This window comes from Garra rufa, chromosome 23, assembly GCF_049309525.1.
Source record: "Garra rufa chromosome 23, GarRuf1.0, whole genome shotgun sequence".
Classification (NCBI taxonomy): domain Eukaryota; kingdom Metazoa; phylum Chordata; class Actinopteri; order Cypriniformes; family Cyprinidae; genus Garra; species Garra rufa.
The window spans coordinates 1,847,093-1,871,406 of record NC_133383.1 but is presented as its reverse complement, the minus strand read 5'-3'; the positions used below and the strand labels follow the sequence as shown (position 1 = coordinate 1,871,406).

At 35.4% G+C, this 24,314-nt stretch overlaps 1 long non-coding RNA gene across 2 annotated transcripts; it reads right to left on the bottom strand.

The window, feature by feature from the left end:
• Window positions 1-19,650: 19,650 nt before the first annotated feature.
• Window positions 19,651-24,064, bottom strand: LOC141299679 (uncharacterized). 2 transcript variants are annotated; one of them, XR_012341821.1, is made up of 5 exons: window positions 22,753-24,064; window positions 22,592-22,670; window positions 22,368-22,448; window positions 21,472-21,563; window positions 19,651-20,692 (listed from the first exon to the last, which is right to left on the bottom strand). It is a non-coding gene; the product is annotated as an uncharacterized lncRNA (long non-coding RNA). The 2 variants fall into 2 exon arrangements; XR_012341822.1 differs by having other exon boundaries at window positions 22,592-22,667.
• Window positions 24,065-24,314: the final 250 nt, after the last annotated feature.

Below are 24,314 nucleotides of genomic sequence, written 5' to 3'. Positions count from 1 at the left end.
GCGCACCTGACGGAGAGGGACACGGCCACCGACAGAATAAACAGCAGGATTAATGTCGTCCCGAGCGGATCTCTCCCACGGATACTCCCCTTTTCTCCCGCTAAGGGATTATCTGTCAGAGCCTGGCTGAATCACCGCTCTAGACACCCTCGGCTGTCTCTGGTCGTTGGCACGGCTCTCAGTCACAGCGCTCACTGCTTCTCCAGGCCAGATCGGTTTATCATTAACCCGCCCCACTGGTGAGTAATGCGAAGTAGACAAGGACAATGACAAAACGACCTTCTGTCTGCGCGCGAGTTGCCCGACCACCCCTACGCTTCCTCGCGAGCATATCTGATGACCCCCCATCCCTGACAAATCCGCCCCCGGGGAGCGTCCCAGACACGGATACCCCTGTCCGTCGTAATTGATCATAGGACGTCAGCTGGCAGGTAGAGCTGTGAAGAAAGAGGCTGGGGAGATAATGATTTAAGTGACTTTGTAGAGGTCAGAGGTTCGAGACGGAGGTCGCGGGGGACTCTTGTTTGCTTTACTTTGTCGGTGGCGAACGCTTTTGTTCTCTCCGTATCGACAAGGAAATTCTGCTGCAGCAGAACTGCGCTTTGGCCCATCATTATAAATCAGCCTGTTAAGAGTTATAAAATTTTAAAGAGCTGCTCTCTGGATTCACTCAGGGGTCTCCATTAAAGAGACTGGAACAGATGACGGCCAACACGGCAACAAAGCGAGCCACACGTCTCCTCCGGTATTACCTAGCAACTCAAAATACACTCCATTTAGTTCCTTAATAAACGCTCCTGCTATTGTGATTGATTCATCAATGCGTGTTGTTCTAAGAGAAATATGTGTCTTCATAACCTTTCATTAAAATATAACATCTTGTTCCAACTCTCAGACCAGGTCCTGTTTGTCTGACGTCACCAAATCATCATTTTATGTATTAAAGAGACATCATGATGGATAACATTAACATTTATGTTTCATAAACACATCACATCGCTTTACATTTACAATGGCTTTAACCTGTTAAACTAACAAGTTAAGACTAACAAATGTGTCCCGAAAAGTCCCTGTAAGTGTGTTTACGGTACATTATTTTAACTGTGGTATTATAAGTTACAACCAATATATTAAATTAAAGAGCTGGAAATATTGCAATCAACCTAATTTCCATGACATAAGCTAAGGTAAAGATAAACTGCATGATGCAAACAATGAAACACATTCCATTACAGGAATAAAATGAGTTTAAATGGCTTTTCAAGGTGATTTTAACCTTTTAAAGAGTAGTTTTACAAGTATAGCATATTTTAGCTAATTACCAATGAAACATTTCTGATTTTATATTTTTCTATAACTATATGTATTAAAATAACTACAATTAAAATTCAAATAAAATTAATACAAGCTATGGACGATTTTTATATATGTTAAAATACTTGCTTTGACATATTGCTTTTGTAAGTGCATGATGCACACAATGAAACACATTCCATTACAGGAATAAAATGAGTTTAAATGGCTTTTAAAGGTAATTTTAACCTTTTAAAGAGTAGTTTAGCATATGTGGCAGGGTTATTACAGTTAAAATAGTTATTTTATTTTAGCTAATTACCTAATATTTTTTTAACTATATGTACTACAATTAAAACTACAAATAAAATTAATACAAGCTACAGACGTTATATATATATATATATATATATATATATATATATATATAAAAAACAAAAACTATTCAAACTATTAATAAAAAATGTATTTAACCCGTGCAGTTAAAAATTTAACCCATGCAGTGTATGGGTTAAAATTGTAAAAATAATTTAATGCCAAAAATCATTAGCATATTAAATAAAGATCATGTTCCTTTAAGATATTGTTAAATTTCCTACTGTAAAAATATCAAAACTTAATTTTTGAATAGTAATATGCATTGCTAAGGACTTTGGACAACTTTAAAAGCAATTTTCTCAATACTTTGATTTTTTGCACCATCAGATTCCAGATTTTCAAATATTGTCCTATCCTAACAAACCATACATCAATGGAAAGCTTATTTATTCAGCTTTCAGATGATGTATAAAAGTCCATTGTGTTGTTCAGTGTCACAAAAACATTATTTGAAAGCGTTAAGATTCAAGAGATGAAAGTATAAATCTCATTTCCATAAGATGAAATGCTAAGAATGCAACACAAGAATTGTTACTGCAGTTTTCAGAGGTGTCCCTCCATCTTGCAACCATCTTGGCAAGCTCAGAAAAACTGTAAGGGCCTGTAACACGTAACCGGATCTTTGCCACAATGCTGTTTCTCACAGAGAATCTCTCATCTGTTGGTAGAATGCATAGTGAGCATCATGTAAAGTGAGACGCAACGATCCAGTGATTATATCCCTCCATCCCCCCGCTCGACGCTGTACGTACACATTAACCCCATTAAACGCATTCCTCCGTCTACATGCCCAAAGCCACTGAAATCACAGAGAAAATATGAAAAACGTCAGCGTGTGGCAAATGCACGACAGGCTGTTATTTTTTTTTATGTTAAAATACTTGCTTTGACGTATTGCTTTTGTAAGTGCCTTTTGATAAAAGTGTCTGCTACGTGCACGCTGTAAATAAACCATCGTAGTTAGCCATTATCTTCGCAATGTGAAAAATGGTTATTTGAAGCTGTAAATAAAGACTACTGGAGTAGGTTTTACGTTCCCAGTATTGTGACTGATTTATCAATGCATGTAATACTAAGAGAATAATGTGCATTCATAATCTTTCATTGAAACAACTTGCTCGAATTTGCAACCAGGTCCTAATTGTCTGACGTGATTAAATAATCATTTTAAGTCTTACAAAGACAATTTACACCATACAATCAGTTCCTTTTGTTGAATATCTCAGTTCACTCAGGGACACATCACACTCCAAACTCATGAGCTGAAAATATTGCAATTGCATTTCTATGATATAAACTAAGATAAAGAACACATTTAGGATGTAATGATGATTTGAACCTTTTAAAGAGTAGCTTTAAAAATACAGGGTATTTAACAGGGATGTTAGGTCATTAAAATTAAAACCATTTTTGTTGCTGTTTTTAAAATTAATGTTAAATGAAATTCTGTTAAAAAAATATTATTTATTAAAACCATTTAATTTCAGCTAGCTACCAAAAAAACATTTCTCATTTTGTTTAGTTTAACTGTATGAATTAAAATAACTAAAACTAACATAAAAACTACATATACATATTCGAAAATATATATATATATATATATAGATGACAAAAGCACAATAAAATGAAGTTAAAATATTTGTAAAAATTTAAATAAATATGAAAAACAAATTCAGGCTATTAAACAGTTTCTCAGTGATACTAAAATAACAACTGCATTATTTTTACTGTACAGTAATATAAAAAATATTTTTGCAAACAATACATTAAAAAACTTATAATCAATTCCTGATGAAAAAATATCAAAATGTAGCACATTTCCTACTGTAAATGAAAAAAATAATTTTTGATTTTGTGGTCCAGGGTCACAAACACATGCAAGAAAAAAAAAGGATGCATGATTTGGGGATAAAATAAAAAAAAATAAAAAAAAAAATAAAAAAAAATATGTTAGTTAACTAACATGATTTTGTTTTTGATGTAGTTTTTAAAAGGAATGTTAACTGAAATTATGCAAAATATATTTTTTTTAATTTATTAAAAGCATTTTATTTTATCTAGTTGCCAATGAAACATTTTTAGTTTTTAGTTTAATCTAACTTTATGAACTAAAATAACTAAAAGTGACATAAAAACTATATAGATGCATGACAAAAAGCACAGCAAAATTACTAAAATTTTAACAAATTAAAATAAATTGCATTATTTTTGCTGTGATTTAGAAATTGCTCATTGCAAGCAATACATTTGAAAGCTTCAAAGAATCAATTCCTGATGGACAAATATACAATCAATAGGTTTGTTTCATCGAATAGCGCATTTCACTCTTTGCGAATGGCATTTCATGACAGCTAAATACCATTTCAGTCTTACTACGAAAATGTCAAAATGTTTCATTCAATGTATTACTTGCCATTTCTTTGTAATTCACTAGCAGTTTCTGAGTGAAAATGGTTTCGTAGTCAATCCTAGATGAGGTGCTGACGAAAAAGCCCAGTCATTATGTTTTGGTGATACCAGAAACGACACACTTCACCTTTAAGCACACAGAACGAGGCTGGAGAGATCTAATGACGTCAAACAGCTATTTTCAAAGTTGGAGAGAGAAAAAAAAAGGCCAGAAAGAAAGAGTCTTTCTCTAAGCAGCAGTGAGAAATGAGAGCAGGAGATTATAAGCCTGGTGTGGTTCTCCGGCATATTCTTGGCTGGAGAATGAAGACAGATAGCAGGCACGAAGGGCTGGAGAAGCTGGAGGGGAGGGAGGAAAGAGAACGACTGAGAAAAACAGGCCACACTGTTGGGCGTGGAGCACAATAGGGATGAAATATGGTGGCGAGCAAAAAGATGCTGATTAGTGGAAGGCTTCCCGGAAAGATCTACCAACCTAAGAAGCGAACTCCCCCTCGCAAAGATGCTTTCCGAGGCCGGGGGAGATTTCGGCCCGCGCTCCATCCTTCCATCCGGATCGGCTCTTAATCTGGCTATCGGGAGCCTTCGGGCTCGCGGAGGCTGCGATTAACGACGGCAGGGAGATTGTATGTTCCTAATAGTTACAGCCTCCAAGTGGTGTAACGCAATTACAGAGGCTGCAGAAGAACAGCTAATGTGCATGCAACGAGCAGCCTGATATGGATCAGCTATTGAGTTGGCTGTTTTTAATTCACTTTCCAGCACAAAAACCGGGGCATTAGTTAGATTAGACGGGAGGGGGTGGCTGAGGCCCAGCGGAGGGCAAGTGAATTTGTTTAGTGCCGCCTGTCAATTACCATCTGAAACCTTCTGCTGAACGCTTATTTATCTTCAGAGGTGAGGGGAAGGGAAAAAAGACTCGACAGGACAAAACAAGGCCCGAACACAATTAATAAAGAGACCGTCCATTGACGAGGGCTACTCACGACCGTAGGCGAAGCCATTTGGGTTATGACCATCAAAATGATGTATGAGGCCACATCCGAAGCGGCCGCTTTAATGTATTCTGATCGAGGCAGAAAAGTCTGGCTGAGTGCAACCGTCCTCTCTAATGCAAAACAGGACAATAAGCAGGGTAGAAGGGCTTGAAAGGTAGCAAAAGCATAGTTCAATTGTGGATAAATACTAGTTCGGCTTACCGGAGATTAACAGTAATGGATAGATGCAAGAAAGAAAGTAGCATGGGTATATTTGTAACAACAGCCAAAAATACATTGTATGGGGTCAAAATTTTTCTTTTATGCCAAACATAAATTAGGATATTAAGTAAAGATCATGTTCCATGATGATGTTTTGTGAATTTCCTACCGTAAATGTATACAAAACTTTTTGATTAGTAATATGCATTGCTAAGAACTTCATTTGGACAACTTTAAAGGTGATTTTCTCTCAGAGAACTCCCTCAGATTGCACCCTCAAGCTTATTTATTGAGCTTTCAGATGAAGTATAAATCACAAATAAATGCAAGAAGAAGAAAAAAGGGATGCACGATTTGGGTAATAAAATAAAATAAAAATAAAATAAAATAAAATAAATTTCTGTGATGCAAAGCTGAATTTTCATCAGGCATTACTCCAGTCTTCAGTGTCACATAATCCTTCAGAAATCATTCTAATATGCTAAATTATTATTATCAATGTTGGAAACAGCTGTGCTGCTTAATATTTTTTTGGAACCTGTGATACTTTTTTCAGGATTCTTTGATTAATAAAAAGTTAAAGAGCAGCATTTATTTAAAAAAAAACCTTTTCTAACAATATAAGTCTGTACTATCACTTTTTATCAATTGAACACATCCTTGCTAATTAAAAGTATACATTTCTTTCAAAGAGAGAAAGAAAAAAAAATGACTGACCCCAAACTTTGAATGAAATGTTTATTTTTTACAAACGTTTTCTATTTTAAATAAATGCTCTTCTTTTTAACATTTTATTTAATCAAATAATCCTGAAAAAACATATCTAAAATAATAAATCAGCATATTAGAATGATTTCTGAAGGATCATGTGACACTGAATACTGGAGTAATGATGCTGAATAAATGACATTTCAAAGTATATTAAAATAGAAAACTACTATTTTAAATTGCAATAACTTTTTACAATATTATATTATATATTATATATTATATATTATATACGCAGCCTTGATGAGCATAAAAGTCTCCTTTAAAAGGCATTAAAAATCTTACTGATCCCAAACTTTTGAGCGGCAGTGTATATATAATAAAAATAGAACAATTATTTTAGCTCAGTAAGCAAATATATCCAAGTAGCCAAGCATATGCAAAAAAAAGAAGTATGAATATATATTTATGATGATGTCATCCCTGTTGTTGCAATTTTTTTGAATGTTGAGTGCAAATCAATGGAAATACAAGTCAGTTCAGCTGAAGTAATTGCAAAGAAACAATTCAGTACAGTGCTCATATGAGAGTCATAATGCGGCAGGGAAAATTAGCGACTGCAGCCCGCAGAAATGCACAGATGAGTCGGGCAAGTTTTAGGTTCTGCGACCAGCTGAGAGAATGAAAACGAACAAATGATCAAAAAGCGCAGCGGCGTACAAAGAAACAATGCTGCTGAAATCTGCATATGGCCTACATTTCTTTGTTTTGAGCGCACTTCATAAAAAAACCTTCATGACTTTGTTCTCTCATAGAAACAATTATTTTATGAGCATGGAAAACCGTTCAAATCCAAACGGAAACGCTTGAAACGTTCACCTTCGGGGGAAGCTGGAAAAGGCCATGCGAGACCCTGGTTAACAAATCATTATCTGCTTCATCTCTTCCATATCTGGTGAGAAACTCGAACCGGCATTTTTCCCCCCTCTCACAAAACGGCTCTTACAGCACATTCAGCTGGTTAAATAGAAAAGAAAATGGGGCTACTGTTTTCACCTACAACCCACACGCACACATAATCGCAACAATATGGGGGAAAAATCCAGGCACACCAGCTCAATGATATAAAGTTACTGTGGCTGCAGGGAAAATGCTTTTTATCATTTGCAGATTACACAACACAGGGGACTTTTCTGTAACCCCGAGACCACCGGGACGCAGACAATGAGCGACTGTGACTGATCTCGAATACACTAATCACAAACTATCCGTCACAGACTCGCGGTACGTCAATGCGCATTTCTCCACTGCGATCGGGAACCTGAAGAAAGACCAGAGGAAGGTAAAGAGACGAAGATGTGAGGGCAGACCAGACAGAGCCTCAGGAGCACTCGAGACGAAACGACGGCGCTCCTTCTCAAAGAAACCTCTGGTTTTCTGTCTAACGGTGACCCTTCTCTGCACTGTCGACTCCTTTCAGATAAAAATGCCTCTCGAATGTCACTCATTTCTGTTTGGCTGGCTGTTTACACTCTTGACAGTCTGAGCAGAGATTGCAGAAACTCTATCCTGCGTTCTGTCAGGCACTACTGAAAACAAACGAGAGAAAACGCGAGCTAGAAAGTAAATATTCATGCCCATATTTCACGTGCCTACATCGCTAAAATTCAACCAGTGTGGAAACAACTGCCAGAATGAGAAATCGGCTGAAACCAGACGCGGCCTGTCCCTGCTATTTCTTGCGTTCCTACTAAACGCAGCACAAAAGAGATCAGATTTCCACACAAAATCATTTGCACATGACAAGGAGGGGATGAGAAAGGAAACAAGTATATGCGAGCTTTTCAGCTATTGTTTTACAGACTTGAGGTTTTGATTTCCATATACAAGTAGTACGGGGAAAAAAATCAAGCCGGAGAAGAGAATTTGTTTTTTTTTAAATAAAATAATAAAAGAAAGTATAAGAATAAAAATGTACTGACCCCGAAGTAGTGTATCTTGTTAAAAATAAATGCTGTTCTTTTGTAACCTTTTATTGATCAAAGAATCTTGAAAAAAAACATCACAGGTTCCAAAATAAATATTAAGCAGTGCAACTGTTTTCAACATTGATAATAAATCAGCATTTTAGAATGATTCTTGAAGGATCATGTGACACTGAAGACTGCAGTAATGATGCGGAAAATTCAGCTCTGCATCAAGTGAATTTTAAATTGCAATAATATTTCACAATATTACATTTTCTTCTGTATTTTTAATCAAATAAACAGCCTTGATGAGCAGAAAAGTCTCCTTTAAAAAGCATTAAAAATCTTACTGATTCCAAACTTTTGAGCTGCAGGGTCATTTTAGGGTTAAATAAGGTTCAAAGATGTCACTTTAAAGGTACAACAACTTGTCACTGTATCATTAAAGGTACAATTTTGCACATTATTTATGTTAATGCATTATATTGAATAATATAAAATATAATCTATATTAATGGACCAGTAGTGCAGCTGCAGATAGAAAGAAAAAGGAATCAAGCCAGAGAAGTGCAGAAAAGAAATAAATATAATTTATTTTTTTCAAATAATAAAAGGTGCATATTAGTACTTTAGAGTAGTAAGACGCACTTTTAAGGTACTATTATGACCTTTTTAGGGCTAAATAAGGTACAATGATGTCACATTAATGGTACAGACTCAGTGACAAGCTGTTGTACTTTTAAAGGTACAATTTTGGCACACTATTTCTGAAAATGCATTAGATTAAATATAAAATATATATTAATGCATCAGTTGTGCAATCTCAATTTTCATATATAAATGGCAAAGAAAATGGTCAAGAATAGCAGCAGTTAATAGGCAACTGGAGAGTTTGCACTCCTCTTCCTTTCTGGCCCAAATGGTTGCTTTTGTTTTAGCACACTATTTCTGTAAATGCATTACATTAAATATAAAATATAAAATATAAAATATAAAATATATAATAATGCATCAGTTGTGCAGCTGCAAATATGAGTCTCTTCTCCATCTTAATTTCCATATATAAATAGCTAAGAAAATGGTCAAGAATAGCAGCAGTTAATAAGAAACTGGAGAGTTTGGACTCCTTGTCTTTCTGGCTCAAATGGTTGCTTTTGTTTTTGCACATTATTTCTGTGAATGCATTATAATAAATATTAAATATTAAAATAGAAAATAAGGCAAAACAGATTCACATTACGTAACACTCAAGTGTTAAAAATAACAAAAAACCACTAAAAAATAACATTAAAGTCTGAAGCTCTTATAAAATAGCACAAAACTGTGACCGCACATCATAAATATCTATTAATGCAGCAATTGTGCAGCTGCAGATATGAGTCTCTGCTGAATCTCTAGTCAGGTCATACTGTGACTTGAGGTTTTAATTTCCATATACAAACAGCAAGAATAGCAGCGGTTAATATATCTGAGTTTAAGAAGAAACCGGAGAGTTTGTGCTATCCTACACTCCCTCTTCCTCCTATTTACTCGTCTTTCTTTCTGGCCCAAATCGCTGCTGTTGTTGGCGCTGAACCTCAGCGCTGGAACATGGAGGTACAATAAAACATTTCCCTCACAACAACAACAACAATAAAGCACAAAAATGTAACCAGTAAAGTGCAGAACTTTTGCAGTTTTATTGAAAGAACAACCGTGTGGAGATTTACTGACGTGTTTTCTCACAAACGCGAGAGGTAAAAGTGGGCGGCGGGTGAAATTTATGTGCGCGGCTACTGAAGGAAAGCGTTCAAGGGGCCGTAACTCAAATCTGACACCGGCAGCGGAGTTCTGCACTTCGCACTCGTGAACGAGCGAACCGCTGTTCCCTTTAAACAAACTCGCTGGTCTAGCGCCAGAGAAAAACTGGCAGGGTCGCCCGGCGCCCCTCGGCCAGGAATCGATACATTTCCTGTGTCATGGGTGAATCCCTGCGTTTGCGTGAGAGCGTGTTCGAGAGCAGTTAATGCACGGAGAATCAGCCAGCGCTCATTACGGCACAGAGTTTATGACCCCTGACTGACAGAGAGAAGCCGCCAACTGCATCCTGCAGACAGATGAAGCTAAAAATGTCACAAGTTAATAATGAATGCACAGGCACATACACATTAACAAAGCATGGCAGCGACACCCGGGTGGGCGGCGGGACTGAATCACGGCATGAGTAATGCTATATCATACTATATCACTATATCACTGCATAGTTATTTACACTGGACTTTCACTGAGAAAAAAAGGTCATGTGTTAAATAATAATTGCATGTGTCTACATATTTCCAGTGAATTAAAACAGTGATGACAATTGATCACAAACCAAAATTAGTTCTACAGACTATAGGCAAATATAAAAAGTATTATATTATATTATATTTTAAAATAAAATTATATTACCAGTATATTATACAGACTGAAAAAGTGTGTACTTTTAAACTGTTTTGCAATTGTATTGTATTAAATATCAAATATAATATAAAAAAATAAAAACAAAAAACTGCTTTACATCATATACATAGCACTTAGGTTCATAACAAAAAAATTATAACAGTAACAGTACCTTTAAATCGACGTTTTTTGCACATTTTTTCTTGAGGATGCATTGTATTAAATATTACACATACAAAATAAAACCCAGCAAAAACAGCTTTGTTATATCATATACCGCTTACATTTCAAAAATATAAATTCTTAAAAAAGTAAATATATTACACTATATTATATTATATTATTATACAGACTGAAAAAGTGTGTACTTTTAAACAGTTTTCACATTTTTTGTGAAAAAAATTAAATATCGTATTGTAATAAATATCAAGCATAATATATAAAAAAAATCAAAACAGAAAAAAACTGCTTTACATCATATAGCACTTAAGCTTAAAAAACTAAAAAATATTTCTAACAGTAAAAATAATATTATATTATATTAATGCCGTCAGGATGCCGTTTCGACCCTATTGGGTTTTTTCTCTCCATATAGTAGCTTAAAGTAGTAATATTCACCCTTTAAGTACTACTAAGTTGTCATTTTAAATGTGTGCACATCAAAGAATATATGTGACCCTGGACCACAAAACCAGTCATAAGGTTAAATTTTACAGAACTGAGATATATGCCTCATATGAAAGTTCAATAAATACGCTTTCTATTGATGTATGGTTTGTTAGGATAGGACAATATTTGACCGAGATACATCTATTTGAAAATCTGAAATCTTAGGGTGCAAAAAATCAAAATATTGAGAAAATCACCTTTAAAGTTGTCCAAATTAAGTTCTTAGCAATGCATATTACTAATCAAAAATTACATTTTGATAAGTTTACAGTAGGAATTTTACAAAAAAATCTTCATGGAACATGATCTTTACTTCATTTCCCAATGATTTTTGACATAAAAGAAAAATCAATAATTTTGACCCATGCAATGTATTTTTGGCTATTGCTACAAATATACCCCAGCGACTTGAGACTGGTTTTGTGCTCCAGGGTCACATATGTTTGTAAAATAATAATTTAATTTATGTGAAATTATTGTATATATGTGACTCTGGACCACAAAACCAGTCTTAAGTCGCTGGGGTATATTTGTAGCAATAGCCAAAAATACATTGCATGGGTCAAAATTATTGATTTTTCTTTTATGTCAAAAATCATTAGGAAATTAAGTACAGATCATGTTACATTAAGATTTTTTGTAAAATTCCTACTGTAAACTTATCAAAATGTAATTTTTGATTAGTAATATGCATTGCTAAGAACTTAATTTGGACAACTTTAAAGGTGATTTTCTCAGTATTTTGATTTTTTTGCACCCTTAGATTCCAGATTTTCAAATATATGTATCTCGGCCAAATATTGTTCTATCCTAACAAACCATACATCAATAGAAAGCTTATTTATTGAGCTTTCATATGATGTATATATCTCAGTTTTGTAAAATTTAACCTTATGACTGGTTTTGTGGTCCAGGGTCACATATGTATATATACACATATACATTTATATACATACATACATACATATATATATATATATATATATATGAGCAATATCACATGAGTAGACTTGAGATATGGCTGTATATCGGCACGGCTTTGATTCGCCGTAGGCACGAGGCCACAGGCAGAGTGCCGTAGGTAATCACAGAGTGCCGATATACAGCCATATCTCAAGTCTACTCGTGTGATATTGCGTTTATACAACAGTTCGACGGCACGAGTGTGTAAATACATAAACAAAATAACAACGGAGTGTCTTTAAAAGCCCTCTTTTGTGCGAACTATTCCTTCCGCCACAAATTCAAATCAAAGTTTGACGGTTGGTCAGCTGAGCATAAGCTTCTTCGTTAGTAATTCCAAAACATCACTTTAGAACTAGTAACGAAGGAATGTTGAGTTGCTTCATTGAAAGCCTATTGTGTTACTGTATTAAAACCTCACTGTAAAACCTCTCTGTGATAATACTCATACTCATGTATGAGTATTATCACAGAGAGATGGACTGAGCGAGTGATTAACGTACCTGCATCGGATAGAGCATTCATTATTCATATTCATGATGATATGACTTTAGTTTGAATGTTTACTGAAGAAAGCGTTAATATCTGTTCATCTATTAAGGGTGATTTTGCTGCTCAGTGCATTTATTCGCTGTGGCAAACTGTTGTTGAAGCTAAAAATAACTTCCGCTTAACTTCAGTTTAAAAGTCCCAAAGTCACTAATAACTGCTCACTCATAACACGGTCTCTTGTCGCCATCTAAAGGCGGAACAATGTAACGTTAACTAAAATCACCATCAAGAATACACGCACGTTACTCAAAACTAAGTACTATTATTAAATACATTAGATAAAATATAGTTTATATAAATTTTTATTTATTGAGTAATAATATTTAATGAACAACAACAACAAAAACAGGCATCAAAAAGTTGCTAGGCAATTCAGTCAAGAGTAAAGGCAGCATTCAGCATTGAATTTACATAAACATGCTACATGAACCATCTTCTTCTCTGGAACAAATAATAAATTAATGAGATCAAAGACTGCCCGTTAGGTTTACCCATAATGAATTACATGTCATGTGTAACCACTACAGAGACATCAGAGCCAGCGGTAAATTCCTGAAGATCTGGCCGTGGTGAGAGCGCTCTGAGCGGATTGATGAGTGCAGAACGCCCCCGGACTATATGGCTCTCGCACGTCCGAAAACGACGAAGCAAATTTTCAAACAGACGTTATCTTTATTAACAAACTGCATATTTGAACTATAAACAAGTACATTCTCGCCTGAAAACCTCTTAAAACTACATTCCGTGACACACAAAGAGTATTATTTATAAAATGATACGGGATTTGGACGTCCGCCATGACACTCGGGAAAAAACCGGTCCCGGCTAGAACACGCGGAGTGATACAAAATTGTGAAAGGACGTTCCTGTAGCGATACCAGTAGAATATCTCACGGTTCTCAACCAATCAGATTTGAGAACCAGAACGAACTGTTGTATAAATATATATAATATATATATATATATATATATATATATATATATATATATATATTTATTTATTTATTTATTTATAGCTTTCTATTGAAGCTTTAATGCAACTATATTTAAGCAATAAGGTACGAGAGGCCGTGCTGTATCATGAATAAATCATGGCTGAAGGGGTTGCAGGGTAACAACGCCCTTCAGCCGTGATTTATTCATGATACAGCACGGCCTCAAGTACCTTATTGCTTTTATAAAACGGTTACCACACAACAAAAATATTAAAATCAAAAATATATATTTATTTATATATATTAAGTTGTACGTTTTCATAAAGTAAAATTATTAACTGCCTTCCGCTGTAAAAAGTAGTCCCTAACTGCTGCAGCTGTGTTTACGTTGCTAAGGGTGGTTGCTAAGGGGGTTCAATGATACACAAAACCGTTGAGTGAAGCGGTCATAGCAGTGCCGTATCATGAATACGACACAGCTGCTGACCAATCAGAATTGAGGAATGGAACTAACCGTTTTATAAATTAAAGTATAATATTAAATATTTTCATTTCACAAGGCAAACACAGCTTTGCATTACATATTACAACTATAATAAAACTACAGATTAAAAATGTCAAATATTCAAACCAGCAAAGAAAAAATAACTTCTAAGCCATATTTAAGACTATTTTAACACGGTACTAAACTGCAAACGCAACTCAATTTAAATCTATATCAATGCACCAGTTGTGCAGCCACAGATATGAGTCTCTGTCATACTGTAAACACACCGTCTTACCTCCGCCCACCCGTAAATAACAGCTCTAGCACTACCTCAGAGGAAACCTTTTGTACAAGAATTCAGAAAAGGCTGCTTTCAGCCGGCCTGTTGTCAATAACACAAAGTCACTTTTCTGGTCCCTGTGCAGTCGCTCCATAACGCTGACTCCCCACTTTATCCGGCCGTTCTTCACTTCCATTACGCTTCCTATCGCTTTAGAAGAGGATATATTATTTATCTACTTCCCTGTCTATGTTTGGAGGGCCTTGTTTGGGCCGGTAAACTTGTTGTTGTTTAGGAATGTTCACAACGTACGAAGTGCCCACAGGAGACGGGATTTTCATTTCGCCCTGATTCCAGTAGTTTTATTTTAATGGGCTTTTTAAATGCCCAGATTTAATCAGAGGATTCAGACCTGACGTTTTTCCGCTGCTTTTGCATCCCGGGCATTTTTTACGACGCGGCAGCGAAGGACACAATTAAATGCAGTTTTGGGGCTTGCCGTTCTCCCGCCCGCACCTCATCGAGGGCCCCGTGATTAACGATGTTTAACGCTCTCAATGGACACCTTGCGCTTGCTCCTTGTCTTTGCACTTCATCTCAACGCCCTCCATTCTCACACGGTCGTGGTATTGTTGTGATAAGCTTCTCCCCGCGGTACGACGGCATCAGGTCATGCAGAAAGCCTTCATTAAGGAGACTTACTACCGTACGATTCTCAATCGGGCTCCCGCAAAATTAGCCCCAGTGAGGATGGCCCAGTTAAGCACTCGCGGCTCGCGGGACCCTGGGGAAACGGGCCTGGAGATGTGACTGAACATGAAAGTGCTGAGTCCGGGTTTAGCGAGTGTGATATCACACGCAGATAAACTAATGGTCCGACCACAGAGCAACTGCTTAGACATGGAAAACAGAGGCAAACACGCAGCAAGATTAAGAGAAGCATGAGGCGGGTTTTCGCATCTGAGAAAACAGAACATGCGAGAACATGAATCAAGGATAAAAGTAGTACGACGCAGATAAATTCCCATTACTTTGTTCTGCACTACATATTCGAGATGCTTCCAAACGGATCGCACAATGCGCGGCTCTAATTTAGCAGCTCATTTAACCGGCCGAAAAAACAACATTAAACATTGACATTGTGACACGCACTCGCTGAAGCTTTCCCGTAATGGACTGCACAGTTAAAAACTCTGCTTGGCAGTTTTGTAGATAACTAAAAAGAAGAAATATGGGAGGAATTATCCAGAAGATTGATTCTGGAGAGATGAATGCGTGCTATTCATGCATCTTTATCTGACAGGGCTTGTGCTCTCCGGGCCTTGGGTTTAGTTATTCTCTCTGACAAAACATGTTTGGGCCGGGCTGAGGATATGTCAGGAGGCGAGCGCTTCATCACTGTCTGACGGAGAACTGATAGGCTACGCGATCCAGACGCGAGGATCAGTCTAAAAGCCCCAAATGGAGAATGATAACCTGCTGAAATCCCCCTGTATCGGTTTCGTCTGATGCCGGGCCCCTCTGCTCATTCACAAACATTTACTTTCTTAACATATTGTTAACTATATGGAAGCCTGTTTTCTCCACTGAATAAAAAAAAAGTAATTGCGACTTTTTCATCAGTATAGCATGATACAAAATCGAAATTCTGACTTTTTTCTCAGCATTGCATGATACAAACTTGCAATTCAGACTTTTTTTCTTAGAACCGCATAATACAAAACAGCGATTCTGGCTTTTTTCTAAGAATTGCATGATACAAACTCGCAATTTTGCCTTTTTTTCTCTAAATTGCATGATTCAAACTCGCAATTGACTTTTTTTCTCAGAAATGCATGATACAAATGTGCAATTCTGCCTTTTTCTCAGAATTGCATGAAACAAACTCACAATTCTAACTTTTGTTTTGCAATTGCGACTTATAAATTCAGAATTGCGAACTCGCAAACTCACAATTCTGACTTCTTTTCCTCACAATTGCGAGTTTGTATCTCAAAATTCTGACTTTGTGTCTCAGAATTCTTAGATATAAACTCGCTATTCTGAGAAAAGTCAAAACTGTGAGTTTATGTCTCGCAATTCTGACTTTCTAAGTCACAATTGCCAGTTTATATCACGCAATTCTGAGAAAAAAGTCAGAATTGAGAGTTTTTATCATGCGATTCTGAGAAAAAAAGTCACAAATGTGAGATGTAAACTCACAATTGTGAGAATTTTTTCAGTTTTTCAATTTTTTTTTTCAGTGGCAGAAACGTTTTTGTAATAATATAATATATAATTATATAAAATATAATAAATAGAATTATTAGATAAAAAAAACTGAAATTTTACCTAGGCAGTCAACTGAAATGTAATTTGAAGCATTACAATAAAACTTAAACTGAGATAAAAAAATAAATTAAACCTTAACTTTAATATTAAAAAAAAAAGATAAAAAGCACACAAAAATTTATTAAAATGTGAAAAATAAAATAAAATAAAAACTGAAAATATAAAAATAATAGCAGATCCAATATAATATATAAATAATAATAACAAATAATAAAGTAACACTGTTTCCAGGTCTTACTGTGGACCATTTGTGTATATTATTTCAAAGAAAAAAAGTCTATTTGGTTTGCAATGGATAAAAACAAAACAGAAAACACAAGCAGCTTGAAAACAAATCATGCATAATCATGAATCTACTCAAAAACATGTTGCTAACAAAACCTGTTTATTGGCCTTACTTGCATACTCAAGTATTTGTTCAAAACCTGTCCAAATATCATCCCAACTTTACAAATCGAGTCATCTGAACAAATAATTTTACACTGAACAATGTTTTGCGAGTTCCCAGCATGCATTTCAGCAATATGGAAACTACATGGAAAAACACACAAGTAATGCCAAAAAAGGTGTAGGACTTACTTCAAAACAATTTTCACTCAGAAACAAAGAAATGTCAAGTAACACATTTAATTAAACATGACATTTTGAAGTAGAAACACTGAAATAGTATTTCTTTGTAAAACATACATCAATAATCTTATTAACAACATAATGATGAAATAATAAGGTTTGCTAAATGCCAAAATAAAGTTCATTAGATGAACAAAAGTTAAGTTAGCAGCAGCTACTGACTGTTATTTTTCAAGTTGTCAACTTTTTTTTTAACAGTGCAGAAATAAACTGTCTGTGAGTGACATTTCATGTCGACTTTAAATAAGAGCTTCTCCACTGCCCACGAAGCACCTGTCCATGATCATAAAAACACAACTGCAGGTCTGTGCATTAAACTTCAAGCAAAATCAAGCTTAAACGAGGAGCCTGGCCTGAGGCGGCGTTTCTCTAATGACCCATCATGAACCAGACCCTTCAGTCCCCTTTTGAGCTCTGACTTTATTGCCAAGTCAACAGTAGGACTTACATTGACCTCTTATCATCTCTCTGGCTTCATGGGGCCTTTAATGGAAAGCAGAATCCGGCGAAAACCTCAAAGTACCGAGTAAATGTATGTTCTTATTTAAGCCCCATAAAAACAGGAAAGCACAAACATTTATCTGTGCTATGCTTTCATCTGCTGTCTGCCGAGCTAAAGAATAACAGAGCCAGCAGGCTGATAAAGTGAAGATAGGAAATGGAAACGCGTGGGTCTCATGTTCCCATGATTCCAGCAGGGCGGTGATTGCTTGTCCCGGCCTCCCTCTACGGCGAACAGCGGTGCGCGGCCCTTTCATTACACCAGACGCATGCATCAGTATGCACAACAAAAACCCATCCCATGATGCTCAATTTGGCCGCCGGTCAAGCGTTATGCATTAGCTAAGAATACTAATAATTTGGCAAATGCAATTTTAGTGGCTTCGTGGCTATTCGCAGAACTCTTTGACTGACGTGCGGATTCACACGGTACAACGGCGCTGTCGGCTCTATAGGCAGAAAGCACATGGCCGAGCGTTTAAGGGTTAGTAATATGGTTTTTCTGTCGTACTAAGTAGTAAACTTGGTCGTGCATGCAGTGACAGTATCCCAACAGGCTTCTTGTTTGATTGGACAGCACTTTGTGCCTCCTGGGAGAGCCATCACACGACAGTGGAGCTAAAAGCAAAGCTTCTGACGGTGTTTCTGGTGGGACCGTGTGCTTTTTATAGCCGTGCATGCAATAAGCGAAAAACTGTGTTCTGCTATTAAGCCACAACGACAAGAAAACATGCAAGAACAACCGTCCAAGATGAAATGCTTTTACCGCAGGACCGGTGTTCTGTTGTTACGAGACAAACGACGCAAGTGCTTCATTTAAGAAGGTCAGAGGTGAAGAGCGTATTTTCTGCACCAGTAGAGGCAGCAAACAAAATAATGACTTCTCAAACATACTGACGTCTACAATGAATATGCATTAAAAGGATTTGACTTATTTTATGCATCACTACTAACACTGCATTAGAGATGTGAAAAAACCTTATAAATGCATCAATACAAATGCATTAATTCTATGCAAGCTTGTTAACAGAATAAAAGATGAGGTAATTGCAACTTCATCTCACAATTCTGTCATTTTTCCTTGTAATCCTAAAGAAAAAAATCTGAATTGCAAGATACAAACTCAGAATTCTCAGAATTTTTTAGAAATATGCGCAGAAAATTCTTAGTATATGTGACCCTGAGCCATAAAACCAGTCATAAGGGTAAATTGAGAAATTGAGATTTATACATAATCTGAAATCTGAATAAACAAGCTTTCCATTGATGTATGGTTTGTTTTGATAGGACAATATTTGAAAATCTGGAATCTGAGGGTGCAACAAAAACAAAATATTGGGAGAACCGCCCAAATGAATTCCTTAACGATGCATATTACTAATAAAAAATTGGGTTTTGATATATTTACAATAAACAATTATATACGGTATACATATATACATATATATATATATATATATATATACATACATACATATACATATATATACATACATACATATACATACACATATATATATATATATATATATATATATATATATATATATATATATATATACACATATATATACATATATATCTATATATATCTGATCTAAATTCAGAATAAAAAAATGTGGGAAAATTAGAGTGAGATCAACTCAGAATTGCATTAAAAAAAGTCTTAATCGTGAGATAAAAAGTCACACTTACCTTTTTTTTATATATATACTCTTACAATAATTCAACTCTAAAAAAACTTTACTTGTGTGACTTGTAATTATTTGTGAAATTTATTAGCAATTTTAAAGCCCTTGTTCAGTGTACTTTTTTACAGTTGGGTTTGGTGCCGCAGCAAATTGACACCCTTCACCTCTGACCTTCTTAAATGAACCAAAATGTTACGTCTGAGCGTTTTACATGCACTGTAAACCCTAATAAGTTCAGACTACTCAAATGATTTGAGGAAAGTGATTCCCTCAGTTCGTTTGAGTAATGGGAAAATGACAACTCGATTTATTGAGTTGAACGAATGTGGTCTCTTCATTGAATTAACTTAAATGTTTAAGTACAGATAACTTAAAAGGGCTAACAGACTAAACTTCCTAAATTTTCAGCTTATATATAAATATATATATTCTACTTGTATTAAATAATTTATAAATCATTAAAACAAGGTTTTTTTTCCACATCAACCACTTTATTAGGCTTATACTGCATTTACATTACTTATAACAGTAAGCTCACATTTATAAAATTCATGAACAAAATCATGAGCTCCTTTTTTAACAGTAAACTCATATTTTTGTCTGTAAGCCCACACTGTCATATTTTTAAAAGACATATGTACAACAAAATAGCTAATTTTTAATTTTAACAGTAAGCTCACATTTCCAGAAAGACATGAACAACAGCATCATGAGCTTACATTTTTTAAAGTACATTCACATTTTTTAACAGTAAACTCCTATTTTTGACTGTAAACTCACATTTAATATCACATTTTTAAACAAAACAGCTCATTTTTAATAGTAAGCTTACATTTTTAAAAGACATGAACAACAACATAAGCATTTTTTTTTTACAGTTAACTGTTTTTAAATGTAAACCTATTATTTATTTATTTTTTCACATTTTTACAAGACAAATTTGAGATATACCAGTTCCTTGGAGTGTGTGTTATACAAAAAAAAAAAAAAAAAAAGGTGTTTCTTCTCTGTTGGTGAAAGTCTTACTGACTGTTAACATAAACATGTTTTTAATTTCCAATGTAAAGGTCATTTTCATTTTTTTTTTCTCAGCTGACAAGAAAAGCACAAAACCTGTAACATAAATTTGTCCAAACAGAAGGCACATTGATTCAGGAAGGTCACTTAGATTGTCCATCACCACTTTTCCAAGAGTTGGGAGGCTGAAGAGTAGTCCCATCTTCAACTATTACAATCCCCACTGACAACAGCAAGATTTGAGCTGTGATCATCAGACATCTATTAAAGATGAAAAAACATTATCAAATTAAAGTTAATTCACATGCATGCAAGCTCATGTAGATTTCAAACAGTGCAACTTAATCTTAAGGAACAGTTCACCCAAAAATGCAAATTCTGTCATTGCTCACTCTCATGTCATTCCACACCCCTAACACCTTTGTTCTTCTTCCAAACAAAAATTAAGATTTTTTTTAAGGAAACCCAAGAGATTTCTGTTTCTCCAGAGATCCAATGTAACATTTTCAAGGTCTAGAAAAAAAATCCATGAGACTTCAGTGGTTTAAACTCAATTTTATGAAGCAGCGCGAGTGTTTAGTGCAAAAACATGTAATTTACCACTTACAAAATAAAATTATTCAAGGCCTGTTCAGATTTCAGATCTTGCGTGAACACAAAACACATGCACTGTGATGCTCTCGTGAACATGCATTGGGGATCTGTATTTTTAATAGTTTTTATAGTTTGTTTCATGCAAACCTAAGCATGTGCGTTGTTTAATAAAATTGAGGTTAAATCACTGGAACCACATGTCTTTCTTACCTTTTCTTGTCCCTCTATGGAGAAATGGAAAACTCTTGAAAATTATTTTAAAAATCTTCATTTGTGTTCCAAAGAGGAACGGAAGTCTTACGAATATGGAATAACACGAGGGTAACTACTGACAAAATTCAAATTTTTGAGTGAAATAACCCTTTAGATTCAAATTTATATAACGAGTGTGAGTGATCTAATGTGTGCTTGTCTTTTTGACATTATTTTCTACATGGAATACTTACCAAACATGTCGAAGAAATCCCCAAACATCTCCAAACACAAGAGGTGGTCCTTGGAGCACAAGAGTTCGGTCCTCAGTCGGCTCTGACAACTTCTGTGTGAAAACAAAAAAAAACAATTATATTAAATCTAACCACTGGCTATTACTACTTTTTTTTAATGAAATTCATAACAGCATTTAAATCAGGGGTGTCAATTCTTGGAGGGACAGAGCCCTGCAGAGTTTAGATGAAATCCTAATTAAACACACCTGATCCAACTAAGTTAACGTTGTTACAACATTTTTGCACGTCTTTCCCGACAGTAAAAAGTCAACAAATCGCTCACAGGGACATGTAAAACAGTCACAGCTCTGCTAATGGTAACTTGATTAAAAACAAAATGCAGATAGGATTGAATACATTTTATAAAATCTATTAAAAACGAATAATTAATATTATGCACCAAGATTACATGAACAGAATTATTAATTAAAAACATAGGCCTATCTCTGTAAATGTGTCACAATTTCGTTAATTTTTAGCTTTGCATTGTTCTCCTCATGAAACCTTTAGTAAACCTGCATTAATAGCCACACGGATGCAATATACTGTTACAAACGTATTTTCATTCTCAACTGTTTATGACCATTTAAGACATAACTGACAAGGGTTTACGTGAATAATCACCAAGCGAGCGCCTCATTTTGAAATATTTTTGCGTGCATTTGACCGTTTATGCGCGCACCTTGAGGTAAAAGCGAACTTTAACGGTAACGTTACATGTCCGTGTTTTGTTCCCTCATAAGCGCATACACAACAGCGCAAGTTCTCATTCTCGCTTTTAAAAACACAACATCAAAGAAACATTAATAAATTAAGCAAGTCACAATGTACAGGCGTGTTAAACATTAACTTACCAGCGTAATCCATGGGCCTTCGTCACGACCGACTCCATCCCTGTCCCTGCCTGCTTCACGACCGCCTGCCTGCAAGTGCCGCTGGGGGAGGAAAAAAAGTTAAGCGGGAAATTCAAATGTTCTTATAGAAATTTAGAAACTCCGGCATATTTATTAGTACAAAATACTCCAAAAATAAAACGGAACCAAGCAAAATTTACACTTATATTTTACCATTAACCTACCTGTGTAACTTCACTCTAATGAATCTTTCACGACGGCTTTCTTCCCGCCTGCTTTACCGCCAGCTTACTTGTGCTGCTACTGGAGCAAAACAAAAAATAGCATTGGAATAACGTGTAAATCAATTTAAAAAATTTATATGAGCGTTTAAATCTCTACTTACTGATTTAACTTTTGTCTTTCTTGTGTCAGATGGTTTCTGCTAGTGCGTCTGTCCTGCTGGTTCTTCAGCAAAATTCAGCATGACGAGAAAAAATACCGCCTTGTGTCATATAACTTATATCGACCAATCAGCGCGGTTGTCAAAGCAGAATTTCAAGTGCGACCAATCATTTTAAATAGACATTGTGAATCTTTCAAATTAATTAAAATGTTGAGTTCAGATAACTTAAAATATCAATTTAAAAGTTTTTTGCTGCCAAATGAGTAAGTTAACCACACCTGTTTAAGTTTTGATGCCAAAATTTGGTATTTTAAGTAATGTCAAGTTATATTAACTTAATCTCTTTATTAATGACAACAGTGGGGTTTACAGTGTGGCAGCAGATTGGCGCCGTACCCCAGCAGGGCCAGTATGCGGTCGAGCACATTTACGGCCGGGCGTTGTCCGCTCCCAAAAACCCAACTCTATCCTTCAAACTGTAAAAAGGGGCGTCACTCTCCCCTCCATAACTGCCCTGAGTGGAAGCCCCTTGACTGGTAATAACTCTCATCTCTCTCACCATTTCCTGATCACAATTACCCTCTCCATGAGGAGCAGGGGCTGTAAATTACATTTCTCTGATCCTCAGCTATAATTGGACACTGAGGATTCTCCGAGCAGCAGCCTTTTCTGTAAGTGGAAAACAAAGAGCCTTTGAGCGTTTGGGTTTGGATTTCACAACGCGACTCATTACATTAAAGGAGAAGCGTAACATCACTCCGTACTCAATAGCACACATGACCACGTCACCGAGTGAGTGCATGCTATGAATTCACCTTCATTTCTACAGAGCAGCTTCACAAAAATAAACAGGAAAATAACAGAATCAATGAAGCAAGCGATGCAAAAAATGACAATAGTGGCATTATTCAGCTCAATTTGGTTCCGTTTTGATTCAGTTCAGTAACTGTGCAAATTATGAAATTAATTCAATTCAGCTACAAGCAGCTCTACACTAGACAACAGTGTCAATATTCAGCTCAAGTCAGATTCATTTTGATTCAATCCAGTTTAATATCAGTGTCAATGTAGCAAAATTCAATTATGAAATGAATTTGCTCTACAGAAGACAATTGTGTCATTATTCAGATCAATTCAGTTGAAAGTTCATTCAAACCAATGCAATATTTGTGCTAATGTTGCAAAATTCAATAATTATGCCATTATTTGATTCCATCATTATTCAACTCAATTAAGTTTACTAGCAGTGTTGATGATGCAAAGTTTATCAATTATGAAAGTCATTATTCAACTCAGTTGAAGTTGAAGTTGATTCAGTCTAGCTAAACAACTCTTAGGTTTTGCAAAAATCAACAATTCTGAAATTAAGTCTAATTCAGCTTTCAGATTCAGATCTACAGAAGCCAACAGTGTCATTATTCAGCTCAATTCAGTTTAATGTTGATTCAATCTAGTTTAATAATAGTGTTGATGTTGCAACGTTTATTAATTATGATTGAATTCAGTTCAGTCATTATTCGACTTGAGTTCAAAGTTGATTCAATCCAGCTCAATAACTGTGT